The sequence below is a fragment of the Phaseolus vulgaris genome, chromosome 6 (assembly GCF_051622355.1).
Source record: "Phaseolus vulgaris cultivar YP4 chromosome 6, ASM5162235v1, whole genome shotgun sequence".
NCBI classification, from domain to species: Eukaryota; Viridiplantae; Streptophyta; class Magnoliopsida; order Fabales; family Fabaceae; genus Phaseolus; species Phaseolus vulgaris.
The window spans coordinates 24,329,569-24,341,592 of NC_143503.1; the positions used below are offsets into that span (position 1 = coordinate 24,329,569).

Genomic DNA, 12,024 nt, shown 5'->3' on the forward strand with positions numbered 1-12,024 from the left:
CTATTTTTTCCTGCACCTCACATATGTTCTTCTGTCACTCCTACAAATCATGAAAATACCTTTTTATCCTTTTTGTGTCACCTCCATACTTTGGATCACATAATTCAAAAGTTAATTTTGAATTCGAAAATAACTTATAGATTATGTAATCCCAAAATATATTTTTAAAAGTGGTATAGTTTGGATTTGAGAGTAGCTTCCGGATTATGTAATCCAAACATGCATTTGAAAAAAGGTTTTTGGATTACATAATTCATAAGCTAATTACAATTTAAAAAAAAGACTTCCGGATTACGTAATCCATAAATTACAGAGGGATATAAAAAATTTATGAAGGTAGGAGAAGAACAGATAGATAGAGATGTAGGAAGAAACAATCTTTGCATACAAGTAATTCACCATTCAATAAAAAAGACCACGAACCCCACTTTTTATTGGATTTGACGTTGGGCCTTCCCAGATGTTGAGTATGAGTTGTTGGTGAGCCAATTTCTTTTTATAGGATTCTTGAGCTTTATCACTAACCCCTTGTTTGCTTCCATGGATGTACTGTTCAAGAGGAAGGATGTGAGTGGATATCCATGGTTTGGATCAAGGGATGTGCAGGGAAGTGAAGGAGAGGATATACCTGTGAACAGTAAATATCCTCTCCCCTCAAAATGAAGAGATGTAGAGGGAAAGCCATGTCAGCATCCCTTATTTTCAAATTTACCCTCATTTGAATGTATTAGTATTTTAAAAAAATTATTGTACAATGTTTAAAATATATATATATATATATATATAATATTTAAAATGAAGAAACAAATCATAATAAATTTTAAGGAAGTTTTAAGTTTGTTTATTATTTTATAAAATATTATAAATCAGTGTAAAAAAATAGTTAAATAAAATCTTCCATTTATATATTAGTTATTAGAGTAGATCAGGTGATACCTATTTTTCAAGTTCTAATTAGATATTTTATTAAATGTGGTTGGATTTAGTTTTTTTAAAAGAAAATAATATATTATATCTAATTAAAATTGAAAATATTACCTCGGTTGGATCATGGTCATCACCAAAAGGTTATACTAAACATTTTTCATTTTATTTTATACTAAATATTTAATTTATTTAATACAAAATATCCCTAAAAACAATCCATCACTTGAAATAATTTTATTCTAACTTAAATTATTCATTAGAAACTGAAAATATAATTAATATATTAAAATATGTATTTATGTATTATGTTATGTTTTATTTGGTTTAATGAGCACAATACTTTTTAAATGACTCATGCATGCAAAAGCATATTCTCTGAAAAGGGATACCCATGGTGATAAAATATTGATTTTTATGTCTTTTCTTGACCTATTAGTAGTTATTAAATAAATTTAACTAACACAAATATTTAATAAAACAAAATAATAATAATTAATTATTGAACTATATCGGATTATACTACTAATACATTTTTATCCTTATTTTTTATTATAATTTTTTATGGAATCCTTGTCTATGGTTAATTAAGTTATATTTTTGTTACTGTTGTATTTTTTAGATTGTTTTATTGTGAGGTTTTTTAATATTAAAAAATAGTAATTTTTTATTTATATAAGATGTGATTTATTTTTTAATTTTATAGTATATGTTTAATATTTAAAGAAATTATTTGAAATTCTGTTTTTATTTTTATTTTTGTTATGTTTATATTAAAATATTTCTATATATAGTTATTATGTTTATGAGTTATAATTTATTTTATTATAATTTTTTATGAAATTTTTTTATTGTTAATTACGTTATATTTTTGTTGTTCTGGTATTTTTTATTTTTCATTTCTAGAGGGTTTTTAATATTAAAAAATAATATCTTTTTATTTATATAATGTTTGATTTATTTTTCAATTTTATTACTTGAACTTTTGTTTTTATTTAATTTGTTGAATACATATTTTTTTTCTAATTATAGTTTTTATATTATACATATTTACATTTAACATATATTTTTTTAATTATAATTTTTAAATCTACGAAATGTGTGAAAGTTTTTCATTTTTAAACAAAAACAACTCATTTTATTATTAATTTTTTTTAATAGGCAAGGGTTAATCTGTAAAGTAACATTTCACACCTTTAAAAAAAATTAAAATTCCCTCATAACCATCACATCACATCACTCACAAACTCCCATAAACTTTCCTCACACATCCACCCTAACATACCCCAATCCAAACACCCTCACACATCCACTCCCTCAAATCCTCACACATTCCCTCCCTAATCCAAACAGAGCCTAAATGTCAAGGAGTCCATTTATAAAAGACTCTTTGACGCTCAATTGAGTAAAAGTACAATGCTATCCGAATAATAAGTGAATATCAAATATGGAGTGAGTGAAAATACGCTCTCTAAAATTTGTATTTGTATACAGTAAAAGTTTGACATAGGTCTCTATAACTAATGTAAATTTTTATAAAATTATTCAAAAAAACAAAATTATGTCTATTTAACTCTTACAATAAATAATAATAATAATAATAATAATTTATAAAGTGGCCCTATCCTCTTGAATCTATTAAACTCCTATAATAATAAAATAACAATTATTTTTATTATTATTGCACTCTGTAAATTTTGAAAAGTTAATTATTGAGAGAGAATAAAATTTTGAAAAGTTAATTATTGAGAGAGAATAAAAAAATTGTCTAACGAGAAAAAGAATTAAAGATAAGAAATAATAGTAAATATTTATTTCAAGATTTACAAATGTTTTAATAATTTAAGCAGGAAGAGATAGGAAGACCCACACAAGATATATATAAACAAACATATTGACCCCAGTTAAAAAAGTAAAATATTATTTATACCCTTTTTAAAAAGTCAAATACTTCCTATAACCTATGACCTTTTGTAAAAAGTCAAATGCTACCTATAACTGCCAGTTCAATAATTCTTTATCAAAATTGAAATAATGATTATTTAAATTTTCATGTGTTGCATTTATTAAAAAACTAGTACAGTTAATTATTGTTATAAATAAAAACTTAAACTCTAGGTTTGACTTTTACTGTGTCATGACAACATTAATCTCCTTTGTTACTTTGACTACATTATAAATAATCCTCATAAACCGGAACCATTTGCAAGGAAAAACTTGATTTTAAAAATAATTTCAACACGACAGAGATACACAAATGGCAAAAGCTTCAATATTGTTCCCTTGTTTGATAGCTTTATTTCTGATAACATTTGGAACAGGTATTCCTCTTTGTTTAATTTTCTTTATTTATTATTTTCTTTAAGAAATGATTAGGATTCTAATAAGGGTTAATAAAATTTGCAGATTTTGGCGATGCATGTGTAGAACAATACAAGTGCAAGGTTGCAACAGATTGTGAAAATGTAAAGTGCATATACCCTGTCTGCACACATGTATGTGTCGCCGGATGCTGTTCTTGCAATTGTGAGGAAGCATCTCGTGAAAATGTTTCACCAAGAATTCATCTTAATAAACTTTAGGTTTCATGGTTTAATAAATTAAGATGAAAAAATTTCATGCCTTTGTTGTGGAATTTATTTGTAATGACAAACTATTAAATAATACCTTTTTTTCTTTCATTTGCATATTCTTATTTGAGATTTCATTTTTGAATTTTGGTGTTTTACATTGTTTCAAAATAATTTTTATGTATCTTGAAGATTCGGTATTAATTAGATTTATTATCTCACAAACAGATTTTCTAAAAATAAATTAAATTGTTCGATGGATGTATGTGATTAATTCGGTATTATCTCACAAACAGATTTTCTAAAAATAAATTAAATTTAAATTTATTTTTTAACATGACATTAAAATTATTTTTAGTTAATTCTTATCTTACAAACAAATTTTATTAAGCTAAGTTAAGTTTAAACTCATTTCTTAATAATGTATTTTCTCATATTTAATATAAGATGAAGCCATTGAACACTAGTAGGGGTGACAATGTGAGCGGATCATGCAGGTCGGTCTGTAACTCATTATGAAACATGCGGTGCAGGGCACTATATTTGTCTGTCGACCTACTTACGCTGCCCCCACATAACCCGCAACTCACACGGGGATGAGGTGGGTCAGGCTGCATAATCATAAAAAGGGTGTTTCTTTCTGCACTCTCTTAAATTTTTTCTTTCACCCCATTAATTTTAGAGACCGAATTTCAAAAGCTAAAATAGTTGTTCTAGATTACGGAAGGTAAAATAGTTGTCCTAGAATTTTTTTTTTCTCTTATGAATTTTTTTTTTCGAGATTGACTTTGATGTTATGGAAATTAAATTTCAAAATTTTTGAGGTGGAAGAAAAAATATCCTAATAAAAAATACAAATTTGTCTCCTCCAGCTTTTGATTTTCATCAATAAATACATTAATATTTTATATTTTTAATGAAGTTTTAATTTTTTTTATGTGGGTTAGGCATGCGAATCATTCCTTATGTGAAATAGATCAATATGGAATGAAACAATCCACATTTTCACCTTTAAATATTAGTATTTTCTATTCAAATATCATTTACATAAGAAACAAAAATATATATTTTTTAATCTTAATTATAAGAAACTCAAATTCACTTTCTAGATGTTGTTTTTATTGTGAAATATTAATGACATGCTGACTTAATTTATATGTAAATGAATGTGTTTGTTGACCTATTAAAAATATAAGTTACATTCATTTAAAAAAATTATATTCACTGTTATCTTTACTTCTTAATTTTCTAACCCTTTATTTTGTCATTCCCTACACAATTTTTTTATTTTCTTTCAATTGTTTCACTTATTAAAAATTCATACAACTTACTTAGATTTCTAAATATTTTCTCTCTCATAGTAATCTTAATTTCGTCTAATTAGTGTATTATATTTTAAGAAACACAAAACTCCCTTTTCATTGAATTAAATAATAATTTCTAAAGTACACATTTAATTATTTTTATTTTTTTAATATTTTAATTTATTATTTATTTTATTCACGAGAATGTTTGGCTTATATATTATAGTTTATACTTTAGAATAAAAAATGAAGTGGGACAGAGGCTAATTTTCAAATAAAACCTAGAGTAGAAGCAAGAAAGATAAAATGGAGATTTTGAAGTTATATCATATACTGAGTCAATAATTTTAAAGTAAAGTGATTCTTAATGATCAGAGAAAGAGATTTGTTATCCTGTAATTTTATAAAAGATACCATTGCTAAGAGTTATAACTCTATTGAGATAGCTCATAATGGGATTCAATCTCCAAGTCTAGAAAAACTCAACAAAGAGAAACAACCTCAAGCTACCAATAATATATCACCAATTGCTCTTTTGTGAATTAAGTATGGTTTAAAGTTTAATTGGGAATTGTTACAACATAACATAAAAGAAAACAACTGCAAAGATAACAAATTGAGAAATTCTCCCAATAAGACATCTCAATTATCTATATACTATTATGTAAAGCTTGAATTTTTTTTATCTTGAATTTTTTTTATCAGCAAAACAAATTAATAAATATTAATCACTTTAGGGATGATCTAACTCTTATACAATTGCAATTAATCTCTTCTGCCTTTCCAAGAAATTCCTGGCAAACAGACACAAAAGTAGACAAATTCACAAAAACTGAGGAACACAGAATCTACGCAGTAACTACGAAGAACATCAACGATCCAACTGCATGCAAGCCAAGGGATTCAAACACCAATTAGGATAAGAGAATGACCTAAAACGAGACTTTGAGAAAATTTAGGACCAAACCTTAACTTGGACCATTGCAATCACTTCTGACCCATCAACCTTACCCTTATTAAAAATTAAGTTATTTCTGTGCTTCCAGATTTTACTCACCACTCCAACCCAAATTACGTTCCAAAACTCGTTATATAAAGCTTGAATAATCAATGAGTTATGTATTTAGGTCATTTAGTCAAATAAATTATGCCTAAGGAGAGCCAGAAATCTAGCTATTTCCGTTTCACCAGACTCTTCTCAGAAGACTTTCTCTTCCATAGCCATCTCCTCTTATCCATAGTTGAGTCTAACAATCTAACATTAACTTAAAAAATGAAGCGTATTCATCTGCACAAAATAATACCTAAATGTTCAGAACCTAGTTCAAAACCTAAAATGTAGTTCAATATGTCAATTTTGTGAAGACAAAACATGAACAAAGATGTTCCAACGTACTGGTCCAACATCGTTTATAGAAGAAATCAAGTTGAGTGTAGCATGTCAATTACGTGAATACCAAACAGGAAAAGGAATGCAAAACACACTCCTTACGGGCCCAAAACCTTTGGGAAACCCATAACATTATTGTTGTACTTTGTAAATTTTGAAAAGTTAATTATTGAGAGAGAATAAAAAAATTGTCTAACGAGAAAAAAAAATTAAAGATAAGAAAGAATAGTAAATATTTATTTTAAGATTTACAAATGTTTTAATAATTTAAGCAGGAAGAGATAGGAAGACCCACACAATATATATATATATATATATATATATAAACATATTGACTCCAGTTTAAAATGTAAAATATTATTATTATTATTATAACACTTTTTAAAAAGTAAAATACTTCCTATAACCTATAACCGTTTTTAAAAAGTCAAATGCTACATACCGTTTTTAAAAAGTCAAATGTTACCTATAACTAGTCAATTCAATAATTCTCTATCAAAATTGAAATGATGATTATTTAAATTTTCATGTGTTGCATTTAGTAAAAAACTAATACAATTAATTATTGTTATAAATAAAAACTTCAACTCTAGGTTTGACTTTTACTGTGACATGACAACATTAATCTCCTTTGTTACTTTGTTATTTTGACTACATTATAAATAATCCTCATAAACCGGAAACATTTGTCAGGAAAAACTTGATTCTAAAAATAATTTAAACACGAGAGATACACAAATGGCAAAAGCTTCAATATTGTTCCCTTGTTTGATAGCTTTATTTCTCATAACATTTGGAACAGGTATTCCTCTTTGTTTAATTTTCTTTATTTATTATTTTCTTTAACAAATCATTAGGGTTCTAATAAGGGTTAATAAAATTTGCAGATTTTGGCGATGCAAGAGAAGAACAACACAAGTGCAAGACTGAAACAGATTGTGAGAATCTAAAGTGCATGGACCCTGTCTGCATACATGTATGTGTCGACGGATACTGTTCTTGCAATTGTGAGAAAGCATCTCGTGAAAATGTTTCACCAAGAATTCATCTTAATAAAGTTTAGGTTTCATGGTTTAATAAATTAAGATGAAAAAATTCCATGCCTTTGTTGTGGAATTTACTTGTTACACACTAAATAATACCTTTTTTCTTTCATTTGCATATTTTTATTTGAGATTTCATTGTTGAATTTTGGTGTTTTACATTGTTTCAAAATAATTTTTATGTATCTTGAAGATTCGGTATTAATTAGAGATAAAATAAAAAAAAGAAAAAAGAAAAATAAAAAAAAATAAAATAAAAAAATAAAAAATATATATATATATATATATATGAATTAAATTTAATTTTATGAAGATGAGTTAAGTTTAAATTCATTTCTTAATAATGTATTTTTTCATATGATAAATTGTTGTTATTTCTGTTCGGGAATGTTGTTCATTCAATTAATGTATAATAGTGCACACTCATATTGAATATAAGATGAAGACATTGAACATTAGTAGGGATGACAATGCGAATGGAGCGTTCAGGTTGGTCTGTAACTCGCTATGAAACATGCGGTGCAGGGTTGTCTGTTGACCTACTTAGGTTGTCCCACATATTCCACAATCCACATGAGTGAGATACGGAACGAGGTGGGTCAGGCTGCATAATCATAAAAAGGATGTTTCTTTCTGCACTCTCTTAAATTTTTTCTTGCACCTGATTAATTTCAGAGACTGAAATTCAAAAACTAAAATAGTTGTTCTAAATTACGGAAGGTAAAATAGTTGTCCTAGAAAGGTTATTCTATATATTTTTTTCTCTTATGAATTTCCATTTCCAAAATTGACTTTTATGTTAAGGAAATTAAATTTCAAAATTTTTGAGGTGTTGGAAAAAATACCTTAATAAAAAATACAAATTTGTCTTCTCCACCTTTTGGTTTTCATCAGTAAATACACTAATATTATTTATTTTTAATGAAATTTTAATTTTTTTATGTGGGCTGCTGCACAAGCCCGGAGATCATTCCTTATGTGGAACTAACCAATCTGAAACGAGACAACCCATATTGTCACCTCTAAATACTAGTATTTTCTATTCAAATATCATTTACATAAGATACAAAAATATTTTTTTTAATCTTAATTATAAGAAACTCAAATTCACTTTCTAGATGTAGTTTTTATTGTGAAATATTAATGACATGCTGGTTTAATTTATATGTAAATGAATGTGTTTGTTGACCCATTAAAAATATAAGTTACATTCATTTAAAAATCTTATATTCACTTATCTTTGCTTCTTAATTTTCTAACCCTTTAGTTGTCCTTCCCCACACAATCCTTTTCTCTTTCAATTCTTTGACTTATTCAAAATTCCTAAAATTTACTTTGATTTCTAATGTATTTTCTCTCTCATCATTTCGTTTAATTAGTGTATTGTATTTTAAGAAACACAAACCCAAATTTCATTGAATTAAATAATAATTTCTATAGTAAACATTTGATTATTTTTATTATTTTTAATATTTTATTTATTATTTATTTTATTCACGAGAAAGTTTGGCTTATATATTATAGTTTATAGTTTAGAATAAAAAATGAAGTGGGACAGAGGCTCAGAAATAGTACTATATCCAATTCATGTCCAGAATTTTCAAATAAAACCAAGAGTAGAAGCAAATGGGAACCACAAATTTGTCATCCGGTGTAGGGAAATTCACTTTATTATGTGAAGGAAAATGATTATTTGACACCTCCAAACTGTTTGCTCCAATTTACACCTGTGTGACGTGGAGGAATGGATGATGTGGCATGGGCACTTTTGGTATTTTTGGTAAAAGCAACGTGGCATGTGATCTGAAAAGGGGGAAGGGAAGAGTGTATTAGGGTTTTAAATTAAAATTTCCCGCGAGCATAGGAATTGTAGAGATAGACGAACGGTGCCTTCGGTGACTGCGGAGAAGAAGTTGGGTACGGTGACGGCGAAGAGGGCAAAGGTGCGAACTGACGGTGACGGCGGAGTAGTGCGAACTTAGGGTGGTTTAGTGCCAACTGACGAACGGTGACTTCGGTGACTGCGGAGGAGAAGTTGTGTACGTTGACGGCGGAGAGTGCAAAGGTGCGAAGTGACGGTGACGGCGGAGTACTGCGAACTGACGGTGGAGTAGTGCGAACTGACGGTGGTGTGCGAAACGCTACGAGGAAGGAGGAGAAGGTGGTTTGCGAAACGATACGAGGAAGGAGGAGAAGGTAAGTTTGTTTATTTTGGTGTACTGATTGACCGAATTTGACTGCTATAGTGGATGTATTTGAGATTGTGCATTTGACTGTTAAAAAAGCATCATCTGTTTATCCAGAATTTTTAAGTTAAAAATTCAATGTGTAGGTGATTTCTTCTTTTTTTTCATAGACAAGATGATATGTAATCCTGGGAACTGAATCTGTATGGGGTGTGTGACTGTTATAGGTTTTTGGTCTCCTAATCCTTGCTATGAATTTTCATGAAAATCATCTGTTCATAAAAGTACTTGTAATTCCAAAAGCCTCCTCTAAGTTTGTTTATTTTGGTGTACTGATTGACCGAATTTGACTGCTATAGTGGATGTATTTGAGATTGTGCATTTGACTGTTAAAAAAGCATCATCTGTTTATCCAGAAATTTAAAGTTAAAAATTCAATGTGTAGGTAATTTCTTTTTTTTTTTTCATAGACAAGATGATATGTAATCCTGGGAACTGAATCTGTATGGGGTGTGTGACTGTTATAGGTTTTTGGTCTCCTAATCCTTGCTATGAATTTTCATGAAAATCATCTGTTCATAAAAGTACTTGTAATTCCAAAAGCCTCCTCTAAGTTTGTTTATTTTGGTGTACTGATTGACCAAATTTGACTGCTATAGTGGATGTACTTGTAATTTCATGAAAATACTCTGTTCATAAAAGTACTTGTAATTCCAAAAGCCTCCTCTAAGGTTATTCTTTTTTGGACATTTTGTTAACAGCAAATAGGTATCATCATTTGGTGTACGTATTATATTTAGTTTTTTACCTCTGAGTATGTTATTTGTTGTCTAGAATACTGCAAATATTTTATGTTTATGCTGACAAGAGGATTTGTCGTACACACCCAGAAACGAAGTCAATATATTAAATTTGTATCTCATTTGTACCCTTATAGCGTAAGTGGGGAACCATTAATCACTTTTTGCATGTTGATTGTCTTCATTTTGGGTGGTATGAATCTTATTTGGGTGTCTTTTAGCATGATGTAGTGGTCATTGTCTTAAATTTTTTTTTTGGATTCCAAGAACTGGAAGTGATTGTTGTGTGTAGTTTAGACATAGTTGGATGGTATGAATGTTAATTGGGTGGGTTTTAGCATGATTTGGTGATCATTGGAAGCCTTATAGTGTAAGTGGGGATCCATGTGTTAATAAGTGGGGACTCATGTGTTACTTTTTGCATGGTCATTGTCTTAAATTTTGTTTTTGGATTCCAAGAACTGGAAGTGATTGTTGTGTGTAGTTTAATCATAGTTGGATGGTATGAATGTTAATTGGGTGGGTTTTAGCATGATTTGGTGGTCATTGGAACCCTTATAGTGTAAGTGGGGACCCATGTGTTAATAAGTGGGGACCCATGCATGACTTTGTGCTTGGTCATTGTCTTAAATTTTTTTTTTGGATTCCAAGAACTAGAAGTGATTGTTGTGTGTAGTTTACACATAGTTGGATGGTATGAATGTTAATTGGGTGGGTTTTAGCATGATTTGGTGATCATTGGAAGCCTTATAGTGTAAGTGGGGATCCATGTGTTAATAAGTGGGGAGTCATGTGTTACTTTTTGCATGGTCATTGTCTTAAATTTTGTTTTTGGATTCCAAGAACTGGAAGTGATTGTTGTGTGTAGTTTAATCATAGTTGGATGGTATGAATGTTAATTGGGTGGGTTTTAGCATGATTTGGTGGTCATTGGAACCCTTATAGTGTAAGTGGGGACCCATGTGTTAATAAGTGGGGACCCATGCATGACTTTGTGCTTGGTCATTGTCTTAAATTTTGTTTTTGGATTCCAAGAACTGGAAGTGATTGTTGTGTGTAGTTTACACATAGTTGGATGGTATGAATGTTAATTGGGTGGGTTTTAGCATGATTTGGTGAGCATTGGAAGCCTTATAGTGTAAGTGGGGATCCATGTGTTAATAAGTGGGGACTCATGTGTTACTTTTTGCATGGTCATTGTCTTAAATTTTGTTTTTGGATTCCAAGAACTGGAAGTGATTGTTGTGTGTAGTTTAATCATAGTTGGATGGTATGAATGTTAATTGGGTGGGTTTTAGCATGATTTGGTGGTCATTGGAACCCTTATAGTGTAAGTGGGGACCCATGTGTTAATAAGTGGGGACCCATGCATGACTTTGTGCTTGGTCATTGTCTTTTGTCTTTGGATTCCAAGAACTGGAAGTGATTGTTGTGTGTAGTTTAGACATAGTCGGATGTTATGAATGTTAATTGGGTGGGTTTTAGCATGATTTGGTGAGCATTGGAACCGTTATAGTGTAAGTGGGGATCCATGTGTTAATAAGTGGGGACTCATGTGTTACTTTTTGCATGGTCATTGTCTTAAATTTTGTTTTTGGATTCCAAGAACTGGAAGTGATTGTTGTGTGTAGTTTAATCATAGTTGGATGGTATGAATGTTAATTGGGTGGGTTTTAGCATGATTTGGTGTTCATTGGAACCCTTATAGTGTAAGTGGGGATCCATGTGTTAATAAGTGGGGACTCATGAATTACTTTCTGCTTGGTCATTGTCTTAAATTTTGTTTTTGCTTTCTTGTAAGTGGAAC

The 12,024-nt window shown here is 29.2% G+C and overlaps 1 long non-coding RNA gene across 1 annotated transcript; it reads left to right on the forward strand.

Moving 5' to 3' along the window:
- The first annotated feature begins 6,893 nt into the window (after positions 1-6,893).
- Positions 6,894-7,343, forward strand: LOC137833136 (uncharacterized). The gene is made up of 2 exons (XR_011084682.2): positions 6,894-6,990; positions 7,076-7,343. It is a non-coding gene; the product is annotated as an uncharacterized LOC137833136 (long non-coding RNA).
- Positions 7,344-12,024: the final 4,681 nt, after the last annotated feature.